The sequence below is a fragment of the Equus asinus genome, chromosome 13, assembly GCF_041296235.1.
Source record: "Equus asinus isolate D_3611 breed Donkey chromosome 13, EquAss-T2T_v2, whole genome shotgun sequence".
Taxonomy (NCBI): Eukaryota; Metazoa; Chordata; class Mammalia; order Perissodactyla; family Equidae; genus Equus; species Equus asinus.
In genome coordinates, this window is record NC_091802.1 from 58,789,126 (window position 1) to 58,812,435 (window position 23,310).

The 23,310-nt window shown below is 54.9% G+C and overlaps 1 protein-coding gene across 10 annotated transcripts in view; it reads right to left on the reverse strand.

The window, feature by feature from the left end:
* The window catches only part of RBFOX3 (RNA binding fox-1 homolog 3), a 445,764-nt gene that overhangs the window by 111,609 nt on the left and 310,845 nt on the right, over window positions 1-23,310 (reverse strand). For 9 of the 10 annotated variants that reach the window (XM_070483753.1, XM_070483751.1, XM_070483754.1 and 6 more), the window contains one exon: window positions 19,289-19,328. The exons of the other annotated variant lie outside the window; for it this stretch is intronic. The gene's annotated coding sequence lies outside the window, so the exon portion shown is untranslated. The remainder of the gene's footprint in view (window positions 1-19,288; window positions 19,329-23,310) is intronic. 10 annotated transcript variants of the gene reach the window in all.

Consider the following 23,310-nt stretch of genomic DNA (forward strand, 5'->3'; position numbering starts at 1 on the left):
TATATGTGGGATGCCTACCACAGCATGGCTTGCCGAGCGGTGCCATGTCTGCACCTGGGATCTGAACTGGCAAACCCCAGGCCGCCGAAGCAGAACGTGCGCACTTAACCGCTGTGCCACCGGGCCGGCCCCTATGCTTGTTGTTTCATAGGGGCCCAAGGCCTTCCGCTGCGCATGCTCTGAGCCTTCACGGGGACGGCTGGCCCCTTGAGCCACCTCGCACCTGGGCCACTGTACTAGCCGAGCCTGGCCAGCAGGCGTTGATGGGCTGTGGCAAGATCTCTCCTCCTGTCTCGACCCCACCAGTCACAACTTTGGGAACATTTGTGCCCCAAGGGCATGAGGGCTGCAGGAGTTGCAGCCTGACTGCAGCCAGCCATACCCGACGCACCAGCCCAGGCGCCGTCTACCTCACCCTTCTGCAGCCTGCCGTGCCCGGGGTGGGGAATCGCAGGCGTGGAGAAAGCTGCCCGGGTCACGTGTGCACGAGCACGTGAAACGCCGCAGCTGCCAGACCCGGTTCTATTTCTGAAGGTGGCACTGGCTGTTGGATGGACGAGTGTCCTGAAGACCCTCCACGGAGGACAGACGCCCAGAGCCGACCTGCGCGGCCCACTCAGCCCTGGCGCAGAGTAGGCGCTCAAGTGGAGCTGGATTTCTTCCCTGATGACGGAGCTGCCCTTTGGGAGCTGCTCCTCACCAGAACCGAGGTTTAGGACCTGATGGGGTCACTCACGGGGATGCATGAGGCGACCCCTACAGCACTCTCCCAACGCGCAAACGATTATGCGGTGGCTGCCAGCATGAACGAACGCTTTGCTTAATGGTTTTCAATAAAAGCAGACATCGTCCTTAGTGCCTCACTGAGGAACCTCACCCTCTCCTTAATTAGACAGCTGTCCCGCTGACCGCGGGGCTCTTGGCCTTGACAAAATGGGCCGAAGGTGGCAAGGTCTGGAGAAAAGAGATTCTGACCAAGAGAAGGCGCTGGAGGGAATGAAGAAGGAGGGGAGAAGGGAATAAGGAAGGAGAAGCTCTGTGTGTGTGGGGGGGGAGGGGACGGGGGACCCAGGGGACCTGGAGGCCTGTGTGTGGCCAGCAGGACGGGCCCCATCTACCTGGGGAGAGATGGGTGGGGTGAGGCTGGTCGCACCAGCTGAGGTGGGTTTTCAGACTCTTGGGGGCCCCCATCCTGAGATGCTCCCTTCGGGGAGAGGAGGCTGGAGACCCAGGGCCCAGACACCGGGAAGCAAAGACCCCAAATCCTCATTATAAGGCTTTTTAAATGCACAGGCAGGATATTAGGGTTTAAACAGCTTCTATTACTCCAGGGCAAACTTTAAAAAACGCAATATTTATAGAAAACCTCACTCAGCTCGCCTGTTTGCTCTTCATTTCTCCTGCAATTACTGCTAATTTGGAGAGGTTTTGCTTTGGCATCTCTGTCTGGTGCCAGTCATTATGAAGCCACCCACTGGCCTCCCCACCCCCCAGCCTCTCCTGCCACCCAACCGGAGGCTGCAGGACTGACATGAGCCCTGTCCGTTCCCTGTCCTTCTGCTTTGTGGATGGAGCAAATGCCCAGGCCACCCCTCCAGGCACTCACACACCCCAGCCAGGGCCCTTCCCCCTAGGCTGTCGGTCTGACCTGTCCATCTGTAAGTGGAGCCATTTCCCAGGTCCCTCTCTGGGGGAGGTGGGGAGGGAGTGGTCGCCCCTGCAGGGCTCCTGGACCCTGGCCTTGCACCTGTCTGCCCTGTGCACCTCTGAGCGGAGCCCAGCAATGCTGGGCCCGGGAGGAGAGGCCGGTGGTGGGTCCTGTCTGCTCTGGGCTCAGCCCCATTGACCGGGGAGTCGCATGGCACCTCTGGCCCTGTGCCTGTGACATCGGCAGGAGGTGGCCCTGGAAAGTCCCCCTATTCACACTCAGACACACGGCTGCTGCTCTGCTCCCCAAGGTCGTGTCACCACCAGCAACCTCCCTCCCGCCCTTCTTCCTTCCTCCCTCCGTCCATCCTGCAAGTATTTGTCAAGTTCCTCCCCGTCCAGGGCACAGCTGGACCGGTGGCTCTGACACAGCTCCTGCGCACACGGCGTTCCCAGGCTGAGGGTGCCGTGCGTGAGCGAGGACGGAAGGCAGGGATTAGGGAAGACCATGTGGGCTCCACTGCATGCACAGGGCTGGATGTCAGCACGGACGGGGCAGAGGTGGGGGGAGACGCAACGTGAGCACGTGCCCTGAGGCCCTTGGGGCTCCAGTTAGAGAGCTGGCTCTGCCACGGGGCAGCTGGGGACGCTGGCACAACCTTTCAGCCTGAGTTCCCTCCTTGCCCAATGGCACCCACACATCCTGCAGGGCGTGGGGAGGACAGCACTGTGGACTCGGGCGGCCGACAGCACAGGCCCAGCAGCTGGTGTGGGCTTCCTGCCACAGCAGTGGGGCAAGAAGAGGCTTCGGGTGAAGGGGAGATGTGGCCATGAGCAGAGTGGGTGAGAAAACAAGATGTCACCCCATCCCTGTCACCCTGTCCCACTGCTTAATACCCCTTCTCCGGCTGTGCTGGGCACGGAACACGTGAACCATCTCTGATTCTCATTTGTCTTGCGCAATGGCGTGGTGATCTATTCTACAGACGACCTCTGGGGCTCAGAGAGGTTTGGCGACTCACTGAGGTCACACAGCTGCTGATTGGCAGAGCAGGATCCCAGGCCAGGCTTGAGGGATGCAAAGCCCCTGCCCCTGGCATTGGGCCCACCGCCCAGACCCGGCGGCCCTTCCACCCCAGGCCCCTCTGTCTCCTGTCCTCGGTGGCAGCCCTCCTCCAGGTGGAGTCCCCAGGCAGACTGTCCAAAGACAGAGGTGCCCCCAAAGCAGGCAGGGGTCCTCTCTCACAGAGCACATGGTCAACTGGGTGACCAGCCGGGGATGGACAGGAGGGCCAGCTGGACTGGAGTGGGGAGCCCCATGGGGTTGCTGCTTCAGGCCAGATGGTAAAGAACTTTTTGCTCCAGGCTAGGGAAGTTAGACAGGACCTGTGCTGGGGGCCGGGCCTGGGGGAGAGAGGAAGGGGGCCTAGAGAAATGGAGGAGGCCAGTGTGTGCTGGGAGCTGGGGTCGGCGAGAGTTGGGGTGACTCCGAGAGTTTGGGTGGGTGGGGGACCCTCCCGTGATCCGCAGGACTAGGAAGCAAATCTGGTCAGAGGAGCAATGACAGTTTTCAACGCGCTGAGTCTGACGAGCTCGTGGACGGTAGGGGACACCAGGTGGAGGGTGCAGGAGGGGCTGCTGACTTGGGAGTTGGCAGTTTGGGGTGAGTGACGTGGCTCAGGGAGGAGACCCAGGAGAGGAGACGCAGAGAAGGGATCTGCCTGCCGTGTTCCTGTCCTTTCTACGGCTGCCAATCCCCGCCTGAAAGCCGGAGCCGCGGCCCGGAAAGACGAGACGAGGAGACTGTCCCGATCAGGTTCCACCTCTGTCCTAAGATGACCTCAGAGGTTCAGCGAGGGAGCACTCTGGCACGTCCCCCAGGGCCTCACTGGGAGTGTGGGCAAGGACAGACAGAGGCCTGGTGGGGGAAGGGGTCCCAGGAGGCAAGACCCCCAGAGGAGCCAGCAGCCCCCTGAGAAGCAAAATGCCCCCGCAGGAAGAGCCCCTCCTCCACCCCCACCTAGCCACCCGGGGGCATCTCCTGGGGACCAGCCCCAGACCAGAGAGAAGCCTCGCCAGGCTCTGAGGGGACTCCCGGGCCACAGGAGGAACTGGGGGGCCGGTTTGCAAACGCCAGGCTGTTGCTGCTGGGAGTCAAGTACAGAGAGGAATCTGCTCCACCTCTGGGCTCAGGGGGAGTGTCCCTGGGGCCATGGCCCCTGAGGCTGGCCTTGAAGAACGGGGAAGAATTTGCAGAGCAGACAAAGGCTTGGACACCAGGGGGACAGCCAAGGTGTCTTGGCAGAGCTGACTGCTTTGCAAAGGAGGCCTGGAGCATCCAGGCACATGCTGACCCTAATCCTGCCCTGGGTGGGAGCGGGGTCAGCAGGGCTCAGCAGAGCTTGGCCTGCGACCACAGCCGGGAGGCTGAGCACGGCCGTCCCGACTCTCCATGGCCACTGGTCTCTCCTCTGTGGCTCTCTCTGCCTCTCCAGCTGACTCCCTGCCTGGCCCTTGGTCCAGCAGCCCAGGGTGGGCCCCACAGGTAACTGCTCCCAGGACAGCCCCTCCCAGCGGGGCCCCAGGGCCCTTGAGAGCATCCCCTGGAGGCGGGGCGCAGTTGTGGCCCTGGAGGAGATGCTGCAGGGCAGGCTGCGCCTGGGCCTGGGAGGGTGGCCTGGGAGAAGCCCCTCGATGTGGGGAAGCCCACGGCCTGCAGGTACCTGGACTGAAGCCACTGGGCCCGCCCCAGGGGGGAGATCCCCCTACGAGGAAAGCACAAGAATCCACATAGATTCCCAAACCACCTTGGCACCCCCGCCCCTTTCTTTTGCTCGCTGTCATTTCCTAGAAGAGTAGGGGCTGGCAGGGGGAGGAGGGGAGGGCCGCAGATTGGAGGTCTTCCTCTCCCCAGGGCCACTGCATGCTTCCCGGTTTCTGGGCTCAGAGTTCTGGGGCTGTTGGCTCAGGGCTCACATTTACGTTTGCCGTGATTCTTTCCCCATCCAGTTTCTCTGCATGATTTCGTAGCTCAGAGAGGAGGGGAGGGAGGAGGGAGCAGATAAGACGCAGGTCTGGGCTGGTGGGCAGGAGGTCTGGGAGCCGCCTGAAGTTTGCGCTGGGGGTTTGCACATTTGCCCCAAGGCCAGGCAGAGGGAGCGGCAAGGTGACTGGATAGCACACCCCATGCAGGACATTCCAGCCCCATCCCATCAAGGCCACTGAGGGGAGTCATGCCCCGCAGGCAAGCAGGCAGCGCTTCGCGTCTGGGGACACCCCTGACCCCAGCACCCTGAGGGATGGGCCGTGAGGGAAGGTGGTCAGACCTGAGACAGAGAGGTGTGGAGGCGGCACTTTCAGGGTCTGGGGGTGGGCACACTGCGCTTTCTCAACATCTCAACCCCACATCTGCCCAAAGCCTGAAAAGCAAGTCGGCAGTCCACGCTTGGTACATACCCAAAAATACATCATCATTTTGGAACTGCGGCTCCACGGCAGGCTCTGGGAGGCGGGAGGAGACCCGGGGGCAGTGGTGGGCGGCAGGTTGGAGGGTGGGGGCTGCGGTCTCCAGCCTGTGCTCAGTTTGGCCCGCACTTGCGGTTGTCTTAAGAAGTGCCGCTCTCCTCTGTGCCTCCCTCTCGCTCCTGCTCGCAGTGTCCTCTCCCGCCGCCCTCCCGCCGCCGTGTCTCTCTTTCTCTCTCTCTCTCTCTCTCTCTCTCTCTCTCAGGTTATTTCCCGAGTTGTTCAGCTCAGCGCCTGCTCACCCATCTGCTGGGGTCCTGCCCAGCACTGCCCCGTCCGGGCGCTCCTGCTGCCCAGCTCTCTGCTCAGAGTTGAGCATCGCATCCTGATGCCTGGCACTCCCACGCAGGGGCCGGGGGAGGCTCCCATGGTGTGTGTGGGAGGGAATGGCGTGGGGGGAGGCCAAACCTTGCAGCCTAAGAGATCTCACAGATGCTAGATGGCAAGGGGAGACTTTCCCTGAGCTCAGAGAAATCGAGAGAGTGGGAGAAAAGAAAAGGACCACCCTTGGGAGAGGAGCAAAGGGCAGCTGTCCTGTTCTTGAAAGGTCCCTGTTGGCTTCAGAGGGTGGGAAGATGGGAAATGGGAGGGACAGAGCGGTGAGACCCCAGCCTCAATTCCGGGAGGCAGCAGGGATGGAGGAGGAGCGACTCCCGCTGCAGAGGTGTGGGAGCAGCCGGCTCTCGGGCACTGGAGCAGGGCCAAGCAGAGATGAGGTGCCGGTCTGGCCAGGCTGGAAGCTGAGCATTATGTTGGGGTGCAGTGGAGGCAAGAGGGTAGGGGTGCCAGGGAGGCAGGGGTGAGCCAGTGTGCAAGTGTCTGTATCCCACACCTGTCCTGCATCAGTGTTTTCCAGACTGTTCCATCAGTGAGGGAATCGTGGCCTCAGTGGGGAGCACCCCATCCATGCTCCAGCACCCTCACCCCAAGGGGACTTGGCCGAGCTGGGAGGAGGGCTGGATGGGGAAGGAGGAGGTGGGTACCCTGGCTCCCGTTCGAGGCCCAGCCTGTGACTCCTTGGCTGGGCGAGCCCAGGGGAGGCACAGGGATGGAGGGAGTGGAATGCTGGTGGGCTCAGTGAAGGATGGGGGTGAGGGGGGAGGGGCTCAGAGGGCAGGGGTGTGACACAGTTTCCTCTGGATATGTCCAGAGAGCTCCGGGGAGCCAGGCTTTGGGCTCAGTAAGCTCACAGGGACCTCAGTCCCCACCACAGACGGTCTTAAGTGCCCCGTTCTTACTTTCCGCAGCATCCAGCCCATTCAGGTGGCCTCACCATTATGCTCAGACTTGCCATCTCCACCCTGGGCTGACGGGCAGCTCCTGGAGGTCAGGGCTCAGCCATGCCTGTCAGAGCCAGGGCAGCCTACGTGGTGCTGGGCACATGGCTGATGCCTGTAAATGTCGGCCATGGAGCTGCAGACAGAGCTGGGGGGCTGCTGAGCATGGCTGGGCCTCCTCTCAGGGAGGGCAGCGGGCACCTCCCCGTGGAGGGAAGGAAGCAGTTTCCTCAGTGGTCTGGGTCTCTGTTGACCAGCCAAGTGTGCAATGGGCTCAGATCGGGAGGGTTCGGGGCTCCCGTGGTGAGCTTCACACCACACCTCTGGGGTGTGGGTGGGGGGGTCTGTCTGTCTAGCCCTTTTCACTGCTCACTCCTTCCTGCACGCTTCTCTGCCCCCCAGGGACCTGCCGCTGCCATCAGCAGCTTCTGCAAAGAAGGTGCCTGCCTCCTGGAATCCTCTAAATTCTGGGGTGGCCACACCATCACCCTCTCTAGTAGGACTGGCTCAGGTGGCCACGTCTCAGCGGCAGGGCCTGCGTTGAATTAAGCTCTGGGGTGTCTGCTGTAAAAGTCCACGCCTGAGCGCACGCACGTGGAAGTGCAGGAGCCCACACGCACCTAGCTGCATGCGGATCTGCATGCACGCACATGCACACATGCACAGGTCCCTCCCTGCACACGCGCAATGGCACATGCATGCACACACTCGCACATACACACCCACATCTACATGCCAACCCTGCCCCCATAAACGTACCAATGTGGCACACACATCAGGGCAACCCCTAGTTGGCAGGTCTTCATTTGGCCAGCTGTGGGGGGACATCCCAGGGCCCCAACATGGAGACTCGGCTCTGCCCCTGGGCCAGGCAGTGACACCTGCCACAAACTCAATGCACAGCCTTCCAGGCTAGTGGCGAGATACGTGGAGAGGATGCAGCATCCTCTGGTCAGAACGCCAGCAGGTATGAATAAATCATGGTGAGGGAGAAGGCAGCGGGAAGGGGCTGGGAGCAGCACCCTGCACCCAGCGGGGCTGGAGAGGGATCTAAGGGCCCCATTGACTCTCCTGGACCGTAGACACATTCCCGGATCAGCTGCTCTGCGGCAGCCTCCCTCCAGCACAGCAATAAAGCAGACAACACTTTCAATAATTCAGCAGCAGGAGAGGGGGCTGAGAAAGGGAAAACCCACCTCAGCACCGAGAGAGGGGGCAGGAGGAGCAGGCAGAGCGGGGGAGAGCAGAGGGAAGTGGCGAGGGCGAAGGGACCGGGCTGGAATTCAGCCTCCCGCACACCTGGCTGGCTCTCTCTCGTGTCCTGATTTAAGAGGTGTTCCATGATCCTTCATTCTGTGCAGTGACATATGGTGGCCACCGAGCACTGCCTCCCACTCAGAGCCGGAGGAGTCACCTGGCCCTCCCCTCCTGACCCAGGAGACTCCTCTGCAGCCGCCAAGGACATGGAGGGAAGTCAGGCAGCCCGCCCACCCCGGCCAGCCATCACCGGCAGAAAGTTCTTCCTTTAGGCAGCCCCTGAAACCTGCCCCCTAGATTCCCCTCGGTGATCTTGGTTGATCCGAGGCCCTGTGGAGCGAGCATCTTTGTCTTCTGAGGGCCACCTTTCAAACGCTCTGAGGCCGACCACCTGGCTGCCCATCTTTCCTCGGCTGCAGACAGCTCTCATCCCTACACCATTTCCCTGGGGACGTCCCATGAAACGTCCCCTGGCTCAAACGGGTACCTCGAAAGGGAACCCAACCTCTGGGATTGGCTCAACCGGCTCCTACCTTCCGTGACCAGGAATGCGCCAGCACTCATGCGATCCAGGGCAGCCGCTCGTCTTTAGGGGGACCCCTCCCCTCCAGCTCGCCTGGAACACTGCTGGCTTACACGTCACGAGTAACAGGCCCCCAGCTTGGAGGAGAAGTTATGCGGTCACCGTTACAGACTGACTGCGTGCCCCTCGTATTCATGCATTGAAGCCCCGGTCCCCAGTGTGATGGCGTTTGGAGGTGGGGCTGCGAGATGCCTGGGGTGAGATGAGGTCGTGAGGGTGGGGCCCCGAGATGGATCAGTGCCCTCACAGGAGTCACCGGAGAGCTCGCTCCTGGCCTCTGCTTCCTGCCATGCGAGGACACAGTGAGAAACGGAGCTGTGTCCCCGGAGGAGGGCGCTCAGCAGAACCCGGCCACGGGGCAGCCCGACCTCGGCCTCCAGCCTCCAGAACTCTGAGAAGTGGCTGTCTGCTGTTTAGAGGCCCCCAGGCTGTGGTGCTCTGTTACAGCACCCCGAACGGACTGAGACGTCACCCTAATGATACTGAGCTCATGTCAGTTGAAACCCCTACATCTTCTTCCTCTTATATTCACCCGTTTAATATTTTTGGACCAAGAGTGAGATTTTACATTTATTCTTACTCTGTTTAGTTAAATTTCATCTATGGTCCCCGTCAGCAGGCCAGGCAAACTATTGGTTAGTCTCCTCAGTTCAGATTAACCAGACTTTGATCAGCACGCCTGCTCCTTGGCCATATAAGTCATTGATAAAAACCACGACTAGGACAGGGGAGAGAGCAGAGCCCTGTGGCACCCCACTAGGGCAGGAGCCAGTACTCTTTGGAGACAGTCATTCAGAGAATTCTGAACACACCTAACCGGACCCTGTCGTCCAGTCCTCGATTAGAAGACAGGGTGGTCAGGGTGGGCCTGATTGAAGAGGTGACATTTAGGCCAGTCTGGAGGAGCCAAGGGAAGGAGCCCTGAGGCTCTCTGGGAGAATGTTCCAGCAGTGGGAGCACCCCAGGCAAAGGCCCTATCATGGGATGTGCCTGGCTCTTCAGAGAACGGGCAAGGTAGCCCATGGGCTGGAGTCACAAGAGTGAGGAGGAGCACTGGGAGAGGTGGTCAGAGGAATAATGGGGCCAGATCACATGAGGTCTTACATGGGAGGGTATTGTGAAGACTTTGGCCTTTCTCCAAGAGACCTGGGAGTCATAGGATGATTTGCACAGACGAGGGGCATGGTCTGACTTAGGCTTCATCTCCCCTGCTAGCACATTCTTTAAAAAGGGGAGGACCAACTGTCTAAGGAGGAAGACCTCAAGACCATCTCCACTCACTCAGAGCCAGCACCCACTGAGGAGCAGGGACGGCTTCTTGGCCTGATCAGCAGTCCTCTCCTATCCTTCCAACCTTGACCAAGAGAACAAGTGGTGTCTTTGATGGCACCAGGCGCTTCCTGAGAGTCAGCCTGCTGGGGCGGGAGGAGCCTACAGTTTGGCAGCACTCAGATCTGGGCTCAAATTCCAGTTCAGTTCCTGCCTTGATGTGTGGCTTTGAGCAATGACTTAACCTCTCTGAGCCCCAAGTTCCTTTCTGGCAAAGTGAGGATGGCATCATGGCATCATTTACCTTCCTGGATGGTTATGGGGTCTAGAAGTCACCAAGGGGAAGGGCCTGGCACACAGGCAGTGTTTGATAAATGATCACCTTTATGGACTCAATCAAGGGGATTTGCAGGTCCTTGAATCAGGAGAGAAGCAGGTGTGAAAGTGGGGAGGCGGAGGCAAGTGAATTCATCCTCCGAGAAACTGGAGAAGGAAAAACTCCAACTCGGCTAAGATTCCTGGGAGGCTCTGGGACCTGGCTGGCCACAGGGACCCACTCAGCTTTCTGGGCAGTGACCTCTTGGCCTCGCCTGCACAGCAGCCGCTGCGGGAGTAGCCAAGGGCTGCGGCTCCTCTGGCTGCCTCGCCAGCTCCCGGCCTCGTCCCTGTCTTCTTCCCTCTCCCTCCAGCTCATCTGCCAGTGCCAGGGAGTTGGGAGGCCGGACACCCAGCAAGGAAACCGTGGTGAGTTCTTGCTGGTTTTGGCTGAGACCACCGGTTCCATGTGCTGAGTCCCGGAAGGCTAATTCCGGCAGAGGAAGAACACAGCAAGTCCCGAGAGACCGAGGCCGCAAGATCCAAGCCAGAGGGCATCTACCTGCCGAGGCAACTGGGCCTTGCTTTTCTGAGTAGTTTTCTGTTTGTTCCCATAGACTGGCTGGAGGTGACCCCAGCGATGTCAGAGACCAAGTGCCCCTGGAGGAGAAGGCGATGACATGGAATATCAGCTCTTACTTGGTTCACCATGGCACCTGAGCACCTAGCACTGCACCCAGCACACAGTAGGTGCACACAGCACACAGTAGGTGTTCCCGACATGTGCGTTGACTAGGTCATTGGTGCTGCGCAGGGATGCCTGCCTTCACAGGAGGATTCAGGGCAAGAGTGGGGCTCTGCTCCTTGTCTGCTGGCTGGGGGGCGAGGGGCAGGGTGGCGTGGAGAAGTTGACTTGTGGACAGTACTTACTGTTATGTAATTCATGACTTTTCAGAAAAAACGTTGTTGCTTAAAGCGAGCGTGCTGTTGCTCCAGGCTCGGGGGTCCGGTGTCCGCCGGCAGCAGCAGGAGGGGGATCATGGCTGTGATGGCTGAGACAACAGAAGCGAAGTGCCCAGGAAGACCCTGACTGGCGGAAGGATGAGGGGGGCGGCCCTGGTGCTCAGACGAGGGTGGCAGGACCCAGAGGCAGAAGAGGAGCGGCCGGGTCCTCTGTGTTGGTTTTTCCCCTCCAGCCATCTCGCCAGAGCCAGGAAGACCCCCCGTATAATCACCATATCACAAGGGACCTCCACTTTGCTGAGTGGTGAGCAGACAGGTGACCCTGCTTTTGAGCCAGGAGTAGGGATAAAACCTGCCTTCATCATGGGCCTCCCCAGTGCATCCCAGAGAGCCCCGGCCCTTCCCTCACCTCCATGAAAGGCCTGCAGGATGCAAAGGAACCGGGTGTGGGCAGCCAGGCTGGCTGGTGCTCACGTCTTCCTGCCCTTCCATCCGACAGGGAGAAGTCTACGTGAGGCTGGCCCGTGTCTCCTTCTGAGCCGCTCACACAGGCCTTTCCCATCACGGGTTCTATCTTATGTGGATTGTGTCAAGGCCTCACGACCCCCACCCCCACCCCTGGCTGCTGCCTGCGAGCTTCTGTGCTCCCTCGGCACCAGCCTCGGGCAGGGCTGTCCACCGCGGAGCAGGTGGGGCGGCTGTGAAGTCAGAGAGAGAGATGTGTGTCTTGCTCTCTGCACCGTGACCCGCCTCCCGCTCCCTGAAACCGGATGATAAATTACTCTGCCCAAGCGGAACACGCCCGGACAAGCCTCCTCTCCAACTGTAATTAATACTCTGGGGAAAACACAGACTCCGGGTTTTTCTACTTTCGAAAAACATGTGCATGCACATAGACTCTTCTTTCTGTTATCCTCCGATCCTATCTCAAATGTTTAGTGTCCTGCTTCCTTTGTGGGCAGCACAAGACCACCCAGCTAGACACAACCTGAAAGCCAAGGGAGGCATTGGGGACACTTTTTAGTCCTTGTGACGCAGAACTTGACAGTTTGGGGACTGATTTTCGGTAAGCAGTGCCCACGTTGCTGGTGCATGGGGTTTTGGCCTTAGCAGAAACAGCCATGGGTTTGGGTGAATCCCTATGGTCAACATTTTTTGGCATCTCCCCACATCCTTTTTTTCCCACCGTGATAGCCTAACTAATGCACTAGTGCAAACACATGGGTGCATGTATATCAGACAGTTCCTGACATCTGATACTCCTACAATGAGCTCTACAATGAGTCTGGAGCCTTGCAGTCTCGTGAAGCCGGGCAGCCAACAACCCTGACAATGGAAGTGCTTTCTCAAAGGACCAGAGAGCCTAATGGGCCAGGAGGACTCCAGTGCACTGTGTCCCACGCTGGTCAGTTAGCTCCTTTGGTGAGGCAGGTGGAGGCATGGACGGGAAGGGCTCAGAAGCTCACGCTCAAGAAATCTGTGCTCTCCTACCCAGAGCATTGACTGTGCTCCAAGGAAATTCTCAGTGTGAAAGCAGCCTGGACAAGCAGGACTGTGATCTTGGCTCGGCCGCCTGCAGCGTGAGCCTGGGCGAATCATTCACCCATCCTAAGCCTCAGTTTGCCCATCTGTAAGATGGACCTGCTGTGAGGGTCAAACAGGACAACACGTTGAATGTGCTGACTGCTGTCCAGGCCCCTCATAAGCTGGGAAATGCCGTGCATGGATAAAGGATCAGAGAGCAGCTCCCGCTGTGCCCGGCTCGCGGAGGGGCCGCGGGGGCTGCGATTTGGAAGACTGAGCGGCCTTCCCTCTGACAGCCCTCCTCCTCGCCCTGCCACTCTTGTTGGGGACAGGAGGATGCTGCCCCCCAGACTCTGTGACGCGCTTAAACAGTGAAGCATTCGGGCTGCTGGGGGTCTCTGGGTTCTCCTCTCCCACCACGGGGGTTTCGAGGGGCTTGGAGGTATTGTCCCCCTTATTCCTTACAATTAAAATTTTCCCAATGGGGCTGCCCTGGTGGTGTAGTGGTTAAGTTTGCATGCTCCAATTTGGTGGCCTGGGGTTGGCAGGTTCGGATCCTGGGCACAGACCTATACACTGCTCATCAAGCCATGCTTTTGTGGCATCCCACATACAAAATGTAGGAGGATTGGCACAGGTGTTAGCTCAGTGACAATTTTCCTCAAGTAAAAAGAGGAAGATTGGCAATAGATGTTAGCTCAGGGTCAATCTTCCTCACCAAAAAAAAAAAAATTAAAATCCCAAGGAGAGATTCTGCCAAGAGCCCTTTGCAACCATCTTCCAAGAGCTAAGCTCTGCTACTGCAGATTCCTCTTAATTGAGGAGAGGGAGGCCGATCCCAAGGCAAAGGAAACTAAGGTGTTTGTCTTTATCCTTGGACCGCACGTCCCCAGGCCCACAGCAAGGACCTCAGTGACTCCTTCTCAGCTGCTCTCACTCTTTCCACCCTTGGGGCCTGAAGCTGGGGCTGACTGAGAAGGGGAACGGGGACGAGGGCCAGGAACGGGTCTGTGCATCCTCGGGGCCACCTGCGTGTGTGCAACAGAGTGCTCCAGACAGGCCGAGCAGTCACTGCACAGATGACAGGATCTGTGTTGAAAGAGGAGAAAGGTTCCCCTACCAGTCAAGATGGAGAAACAGGCACCGATTTGCCTCCCACCTGACACAGCAGCAAACAACCAAAGAACGATTTTCAGGACACTGGACACCAGACCACGAAGGACTGTGATCCCTGGGGGATGGGAGACCAGTGAGGGGAGCCACACAGCTTCCTGTCTGGAGAGTGTTTAGGCCAACATGCGGGGACCCCAAGTAGAGGCCGGTGTATTCCCCGAGCTGAGGAGTCCAGGGAGACCGACGTGGCTGGAGTTGCAAGACAGAGCACCATAGAGGAGAGAGCTGCAAGAGTGAGAGCCCTAGAGAGCTGAGGCCCTGGCCAGAACCCTGGTTCCCAGTGAGTATGCAGCTGACTACTGATCAGCACACGAATTTGAGGAAACGCCCTGAGGTTGGGGGAAAACCACCTGACGGGATTAGAGGAAACAGTGCTTGGCCCTCACACAGGGCTGGGAGCAGTACGTGTCCCCACCAGCCAGACTAGAACACTCAGGGCTCATGGAGCTACAGGTAGAGCTCTCAGAGGGTCTCGCCTTAGTGTGGGATCATTGGTCCTACACTAAACACAGGTCGGGTCTCATCTAACAAATCTTAAAAGCAAGAGCGAGAGGATCAAACTCTCCCCAAGTCACTTAACTGTGTCTCAGAACAGAGCTCAGGAACGTTTATAAGAGTAAAGTGATCCAGCACCCAGTAAAGCAAAATTTACCATGTCCAGCGTCCAATCAAAGATTACCAGGCATGCAAAGAAGCAGGAAAACATAACCCAAAATGAGAAGAAAAATCAATCATTTGAAACCGACCCAGAACCGGCACACGTTAGAATTAGAAGACAAGAACAGTAAGTTACTATAACTGTATTGCATATGTTCCAAAATTAAGTAGAGACACGTAAGATATAAAAAACGCACAAACTGAACTTGTAGAGATAAAAATGATGTCTGAGGTGAAAAAAATACATTGGACGAGATTAATGGCAGATGAAACATTGCAGAAGAAAGGATTAATGACCTTGAAGGCACAGCAATAGAAACTATCCAAAACGAAACACACAGAGAAAAAACGATTTAAAGATTTGAAAAGTGCATTGGTGAGCTGTGGGACAACTTCACGCACCAAATAAACATGCAGCTGGGGGTCCCTGAAAGGGTGGAGGGTGTAGAAGAAATATTTGAAAAAACAGTGAATGAAATCATTTCCAAATCTGATACAAACTCACAGATCCAAGAAGCTCGACAAACCTAAGCCCAAGAAACATGAAGAAGCGACACTTACACAAATCATAAGCAAGTTGCTCAAAACCAGTGATAAAGAGAAAGTCTTAGAAGCCGCCAGAGAAGAAAGACGCATTCTGCCCAGAGGAAGAAAGATAAGAACGCCTGCAGACGTTGAAACCACGTAAGCCAGAAGAGCCTGAAGCAACACGTTTAAAGGACTGAAGAGAAACCCTGTCAGTGTAGAATTCTACACCCAACAGTGATATCTTTCCAAAACAAAGTTGAAGGAAAGACTTTTCCAGACACACAAAAGCTGAAAGCGTTTATCACCAGTAGATTTGCACTATGAGAAATATTCAAGGAAGCCCTTCAGGTGGAGGAAAATGGTACCAGATGGAAATCTGGAGCCACACAAAGGAATGAAGACCGCCAGAAGTGTTAACTATGTGGACGAATAGACGGCTTGTTTCCTAATGACCTAAATCTTTAAAAAATATAATTCACTATTTTAACAAATATAATAGCAATGTATTGTAAAGTTTGTAATATATATTTAAGTAAAATGGATGATAACAATTTCCACCCGCCAGGGCGGGGAGGGGGTGAGTGGGAATGGAAGTATGGTTATCTCGTGAGTGAAGGGACTAGCATCACTTGAAGGCAGAGCATCGCTAGCTGAAGACACACACTGTAAACGCTAAAGAAAGCAACAAAATAGCAACACACGGAGCTCTGGCTGATAAGTCAAGAATGGAGATAACATGGCATAATAATAATTTAAAAAACCCAATCTGAAAGGAAGCAAAAAAGAGGAAAAAAGGAATAAAGGAAAAAAAAGGGAAAAACAAACAAGACAGTGAGATGATAGACTTATGCCTAACCCATATTGGGTTAAAGTCTGAAAATCAACCAGTGTAATTCATCAGATTAACAAACTAAGAAGGAAAGAGCACCTGATCGTTTCAAAAGACACAGGAAAATAATTTAACAAAATTTTGACATCCGTTCCTAACAAGAGCTCTCAGAAAACTAGCAACAGAAGGGAAGCAGGAACAGAAGAGAAGCTACGGAAAACCTACAGCCGATGTCATACTCAGTGCTGAAAGGCTTGCTTTCCGTCTAAGATCGGGAACAAAACAAGGATGTCCACTCTCACCGCTTTTATTCAACGTTGCACTGGAGGTTCAAGTCAGTGGAACAGGCAAGAGAAGGAAATAAAAGACATCCAGAGCGGAAAGGAGGAGTAAAACTATATTTATTTATAGACAACTCGATCATATATGTAGAAAATCTGCTGGAATCTACAGAAAAAGCTACTAGAGCTAGAAGGTAAGTTTAGCAAGGTTGCAGGATACAAGATCAATAACCAAAAAAGTAATTTTATTTCCATAACTAGCAATAGGCAATCCGAAAGTGAAAGAAAAATACCACTTAAAATAACATAAAAATATGAAATACTTAAGGGTAAATTTGGCAAATATGTGCGAGACCTTTACACTGAAAGCTACAGGCCATTGATGAGAGAAGTTTAAAAAGTCCTAAATGAGTGGAGAGACATACCTTGTTTATGAGTCAGAAGTCTCAATACTGTTAAGATGTCTTTGATCCCCCAAGTTGATCTATAGATTCAATGCAATCTTGATCAAAGTCCAGCAGGCATTTTTTTAAAAAAAATTCGCATGCCGATTCTAAAATTCATATGGAAACTTAAGGGGCCTGAAATAGCCAAAATGACTTTGAAAGAGAAGAACAAAGACGGAGGGCTAAGCTTACCTGATTTCAAGACACATTTAAAGCTACAATAATCATGGTATTGTATGGCATCAAGACAAACATGGATCAATGGAACCAAGTCTGGAAATGGTCCTACACACATGTGACCACTGATTTTTGACAAGGCTGCAAAGGCAATTCAAGGAGAAAGGATAGTCTTTTTAATAAGTAACATTGACGTCAATGGACAGATTCAGTTCAAACAAATGAACTTCAGTCCGTACCTTGTACCATTCACAAGGATGAACTCAAGATAGATCGTAGACCTGAATACAAAATCTATAAAACATCTGGAAGAAAGAATAGGAGAAAAACATCTTTGTGACCTTGGATCAGGCTAAGATTTCTTAGATACATCAGAAGTATGATCCATTAGGAATAAATTGATAAAGTGGAATTTATCAAAGTTAAAAACTTCAGCTCTTCAAAGGACATTGTTAAGAGAGAAAAGACAGACTGATTAGAAGAAAATATCTGCAAAGTATGTATCTGTAAAGGACTTGTATCCGTTGTATACAAAGAACTCCCAAAACTCAACAATTACAAACAAACACAAAATTAAAAAAGCAGGTAAAGATGTGAACAGACACTTCACCAAAGAAGATGTATGGATGTCAAACAACCACATGAAAAGTTGTCCAACCCCGTCAGTCATTAGGGAAATGCAAATTAAAATCACAATGAGATGCTCCTACACACCTATTAGAATGGCTAAAACTCTAAAAACGACAGCGCCAAGGTGAGGGTGCAGAGCTGTAATCACACGTGGCAGGTGGGAATGTGACATTTACAACCACCTTGGGAAACAATCTGGCATTTACTTAAAAAGTGAAACTTGCACTTACGGTGGGATCCAGCGATTTTAATTCTGGGTATATTATCCAAGAGAGAACAAACGATGTGTCTACACAAAGACTTGGGCAGGGGTTATTTGTTATTATTTGTATTAACCCCAAACTAGAGACAACCCAAATCTCCTTCGAGGAGTGAATGGATAAACGCTGGAACGTGCACAGCATGGAATACTACTGAGCAGTAAAAAAGGAATGAGCTCTTAATATACACCACAACCTGGACGAACCTCAAAATAATTATGCTGAGTGAATGATGCCAAGCAAAAAAGAGAGTACATTTGGTTTGATTCTATTTATATAAAACTCTCAGGAATACGAGCTATTCTATGGAGACGGCAAGCACGTCAGTGCTAGCCTGGGAAGTGATCACAGGGGCACAAGGAAACTTCGGGGGGGGATGGACATGTTCAGTATCTTGACTGCAGCATTGATGTCCTGGGTATAAACGTACGTCAAAATCGATCAAATTACACACTTTGAATATGCGAGGTTGATTAAATACGCATCGTACCTCACAAAGCTGCTTAAGAAAAGAAGTGTGCGGAAACCCCAGCTCGCTCCAGACAGTCCCCAGACCACCCCTTACAGCACAGAGGGACACTCTCCTGCAAACATTCACCTGAGGACTCCGTTGGCTGCTTCCCGGTAAAACAAGACTCAGTTTACAAAGACGGCCTCCGTGAGTGCTGCCGAGTGGAGCAAGACCCTCCTTGTGGTCGCTGTTTGGGGGAGGGCATGAGACCAAGGTCAGCTGCACTTGCTTGGTCTCCCTCATGGAGAACCGCGTGGAACACTGATGGAGACGGGGGGCCACTCGCTGGGGACCCTGTCCTGCATCGCCCGCAGCCACATCAAGAGGACCCCTGACCTCTGCCACCCTGTCGCCATCCTGACGGAAAGCCAGTGAGCAGGGCCCGAGCTGGCCACTCCACACAGCCCCGTGTGGCCCTGTGGCGACCGGCTTCCAGGACAGAAGCTCCCCGGCTGGGTCCAGCTCCATTCAGCCAATGTCTATTTCTGAGCCAAGGGTGGGCTCGGGGCAAAAACAGTACAAAAGAGATCGCCACGTGAAACTCCCAGCGTTTGGCTCGGGAAGACGTCAGCCTCCTCCCACCCCGACGGCTTTTCTCTCTATTTCTGATCTGTGGAAAACGCTCTGCCGTCCTGTGCACGCGTGGCCCGAAACCCGGGAGCCCGCCAGGAGAAGCCCGTGGGGGCCCAGGGTTGCAAATATGTGGTGAATCTGCATTTTCTAATTCTGTTCACGACAAACATACATTACTTTTATAATGATTTTTTCCCCCCGAGTAAAACTCTGCAAGTGACTCTACAAAGGACAGCCCAGTTGCAGGTTATGATGGAGAGCTGGCTGCAAGGAGCACGCGGCCCAAGGGCTCCGGTCAGAAGTGTCCAGTCCCCTCTCGAGGGTCATCACTGCACCCTGAGCCAATTTCTGCAGCCCCCTCCCAGAGGAGACCAGGCCATCGAGGGGAGTTGGACCACCCTGGGCCAGGGAGCTGAGGCCGCCCTTGGGTTCCAAAGGCCTTGCAGTCCAGGGGGTGCACGGCTGTGCACTGAGGACCTGGGTGGGGGGCAATGGTGCAAAGTGGAGAGGGCTGGGAGAGGAGGAGGGAAGGACCAGGAAGGAGTTGATACTGCTTCTCTGGCCAGTAGGAGTTGCTAAGCAGTGTTGCCTGTAAACAAACTCCTGTCCCCTCACTTCCTTCTCGCTCCTCTGGCCTCCCAGTGCCATGACATTTGGAGCTGGCCCATTGGGGACGACAAAGGAGATGTCCTGGGACATGCTAGACAAGCCAAACCCAGCCCCCCAAACCCTCCCTCCCTCCCTCCCTCCAGCAAAGAGGAAACCCCAGAACCGCTGGCATTCATTGTCAGCAGCTCACAAGATGTTCAACATGTTCATATCTGTCAAGAACTATTCAGGGAGAAAAAAAGAGAAAGTCTTTATACCTTTTATTCAGCCAATTTTTCCCGAGGCACTGGGGGCTCTCTAAGAAAAGAAAAAGAGAGAAAGGAGAGAGAATTACAATCAATGTCGCCATCGCGCATCTGGCTGCTATTTGCTCATTGACTAGGAGTCTGGAGGAGGAAGCGTTATCTCCCTGGGGGGCCCAGGACACCTGCCCAGGTGAAGCCCGTCCGTCCGCTGTCTGCGCCGCCAGCCGGCTGGCGGTCCGCCTATGATTTAACGGGCAGAGACAAAGGAAAACAGAGCGCCGCCGGCCTGTCATCCGGATTGTCCAAGCTCGTTTTCTCTGGAACTCAGGATATTCTTTTGTGTTTTCTCCCTTTCTTCCCTTCGCCCCAAACTCGGATGTCCCTTTCCTCTTTTTCCCACCCCCCCTTCTGGTTTTGAGGTTCACAAAGTGGGGACTCGGCTAGTTGAGGATGGTGGCGATTGTTGCCACCTCCCCAGGCTCACCCTGTGTGGGGTCGTGGCGTGCAAATCTATTTTAATATCAGTCAAAGGACAGCAGGAACACAGGTGGACGGGCTGCTGTCGCTTAAAGAGAAATGAGAGAATTCTCATTCCTGGAATGTATTCTCACTCCTGCATGTAATGCCAAACAACACATGTGCGGCTTCCAGGAGCTTCCATGAGCAGCAGCAGCTCAGAGCTGAGGCCAGACCAGCAGGGGCCAAGTCTTTACTCATTTTATAATGCAGGGACCCCAGGGCCAGAGAGATCAAGGCACCTGCCTAAAGTCACAAAGCGGATTCACGGGGCACTGGGGGCCTACGCACGTGTGTCTGGATTCCTAGTCCTGCCCTTTTCTCTTAGGGCGCTTTGGAGATTAGAAATGAGGGTGTGTGTGTGTGTGTGTGTGTGTGTGTGTGTGTGTGTATCATGTGCCTTTTCTGGACTTAAATTTTCCTTCTTTCTTTTAGTAAGGTTTCGTCATTTTATGCGTACATACCTTACACATCTTTTTTAGTTGTGGTAAAATACTCATAACATAAAATTTACCATTTTAACTATTTCAAAGTGTACAGTTTGGTGGCATTAAGTACATTCACAATGTTGAGGAACTGCCACCACTATCTGGTTCCAGAACCTTTTCATCACCCCGAAAGGAAACCACACACCCATTAAGCCGTCACCCCTCACCCCGTTCCCCTCCACCCTCCGCCACCGACTGTATATTTTTTCTAACTTAGCATAAACAAGAGAAAAGCTTCTGGAATCAAAAGGCAGCCAGGCTGGGCCTCTTTCTCGGGCTGTAGAGAAATCACCACCACAATCATCAACATCGCCATAAAGCACGGGCAGCTGCTATCATTCACTGTGCGCATTTTACGTGCCAGGTGCTTGACATTCAGCCCTCACAACCCTAAGGGGCAGGCACGGTTCTCGCCATCCCCATTTTTCAGATGAAAAAGTTGAGGTGCAAATTGGTCAAGCCACGGCACCACCGGTGACTGGGACAGCTGGATTTCCCCAGGCGGGTTCCCGTGGGCTGCCCTCCCTCGCGCCCACAGGTGGAAAGAAGCACCCTTCTCAGTGGGAAGTGAGAATGAAAAATGGAAGCAGAACATTTAACTGCATAGAGCTTGCTTGGCATGCGGCTAGAGTTTGTGCAAATCAAGATGGCTCTATCCGTGGGCAATTCCCCCGGTGCCCCCGGCCGGAGCAGGGAGGGCTGTGGGCCACGGTGCGGCTGAACTTGAACCACACAGGGGGATGCTCACACAAAGAGGCCCGGCTGCAGCCTCTGTTTGTTGATTGACATTTTCCCTCCCCAGCAAAACACCAAAAACCACTTCTGGCACATTTCCACGCATAGCTCGTAAAGTGGCTCTGAGGAGGGGCCGACGCTGGAAGCACCGCCAGGGGAAGGCATCGTTACAAAACGAGATGGATCGAATCAATCAACTTGCATCAACCCGCCCTCAGTTGATTTGCGGGATTTTCTTATTGTTGACTTTTTTCTTGGTTTCTTTTCTTAAAGTGAGTTTTCCTCCCAATGCAATTCAATTTCGTCCCATTTAATTCACTCCATCCAGCCCCGGTGAGCAAACACAGCGCTGGAGTGTGGCTCTGGAGCTGGCTGGGAGGAGCCTGCTCTGCCGGGCTGGCAGAAGGGAGAGCCCCGGGCCATCGGGGACTTGGGCCATAGGGGACTTGGGGTGGAGCACTTCCTCATTCCCTCTTCTTGTCTCCCCTCCACCCAAACAGCCCCCTCATTTAGCCTCTATTCTCCAGGCTCTAGGCCCAGCCTGAAGATTTCCTCTAAGTGCCAGGGAAGCTTCTGGCCCGGAAATCCCAATCTTTGGGCAGCATCTCCACAGATCAGAGTTGGCAGAACATCCCCGTCCCCGCCCTGCCTCTCCCAGCCTACATCTGGAGTCAGTCCTTATGCCCCGTGAGTTCTCCTAAATGTTTCTCATTGTCACTAGTGTCCTTATTTGGTCAAAGCAAAAATATTGGGTATGAAGACAGGGGTTACCCCTGCTCAGTGCATGTCAGGAGACTCAGAGGTTGGGACCCATGTCCATCTCCAAAGGGCCTCTGTGTTTTGAAAAACCCAAAACCAGAGGGTCGGTCAGGACAGCTGTTGAGCCTAATGCCACCACCATTCGTGGTACACGAGGGTCCAGCCTCTTTTCCTGGTGTTTCAGACCAGGAGTTCCTCGGCCCTTCCTTGTCCTCCGTCTCGGTACAGAATCTCCAGGATAATGAAGTTCTTCCCTGTGCCTCCCTAGAGGCCTTTGCTGGGTGGAAAGGAAGTCGGCCCCCGCGTGGACCCACTGCCACTGTGCTTTCCGCATGTGGGCCAGAGGAGGATGGGCCGACCTGGAAGGAGCCTGGCCTTGTGCTTCTGAGATGAACATTGGCTTCTCCCTTCCTCCTCAACCACCTCAGCATCTCCCATCTTCCTAGCCTCCTCCCTCTACTCTCCCACCTGGCCCACCCTGCCCACAGCCCATCGCGGGGAGGGGAGGCAGGACGGAGGGGCCTGGGGCTCAGCCACCCCACAGGCCTTGCTGACGACATCTAACCACGGGAATGCTTTTGGGTCAGGAAACACGGAGCTGATTCTCAGCCTCACTGTTAGCAAACAGCGCTCTCAGCTGCTCAGTGGGACGATCACTTGTGGTGATTTTTGCCTCCGTGAATCAGGTTCGTGGAGGAGCACAGCTTGGCAGGCCAGGGCTGCTGACCTCCCCATGTGCATCTGTGGGAAGACCCTTCCGCAGAGTCCAAACAGAGCAAGACGCATTCACCAAGCTCAGAGGGTCTGTGCCCAGCCCGCCCCCACTGCGCGGCCTCCAGGTGAAGCCTGCCGAGCTGGTGCCTGCAAACTCTGCCCAGGGAGCCTCGGTGGGAAGGAGTCGTCGGGGCAGAGCCGCTCTCCATCGCTGGGGTGGGAACTCCCCACCATGTAGCGCTTGCTTGCCTCCCCCCCTAGACTGCGAGCCCTCATGGGCAGGGGCCATATCTTAGAGGCCCCACAGCCCCAGAGCCTGGCGTAGGGCCATACAGGCGGGTACACGTTCGCCAAACAGATAACCAGCCAGGAAGGGTTTTCCTCATGGGACTGGACCTGGCTTACTGTTTTGAACACAAGGATTGGGTCCTTTTAGAGTGATCTTTTCTCCTGGGATCCCCGGCATGGAGAGAGAGTCATCCTCTCCAGGGGCCCCTTTCCCACCACCTCCCTCGCTGCTCAGTTCTCCTTTGCACCCTGGACTCCGCCAGCTCACAGCCCACCCGCTGCCCTCACTCTAGTCCCCCTGCCACGCAGATTCTGCTCAGGTTTCTCTGCCGTCCTCCTCCTCAAGAGCACCTGTTTCTGCCTTTATTCCACTCCATCCGTGTGACGGAGGCCTCCTTCTTTGACCCTGATCTCTTCCGTCCACAGAACATTCTGTTCTTCAGAAATTAAACTGCCACTTGCTGGTGTCACCCTTGGAGTGAAAAGAACATGGGACTCTGAAGAACACCCGTTCTTGGAGTGGGTCATGCACGG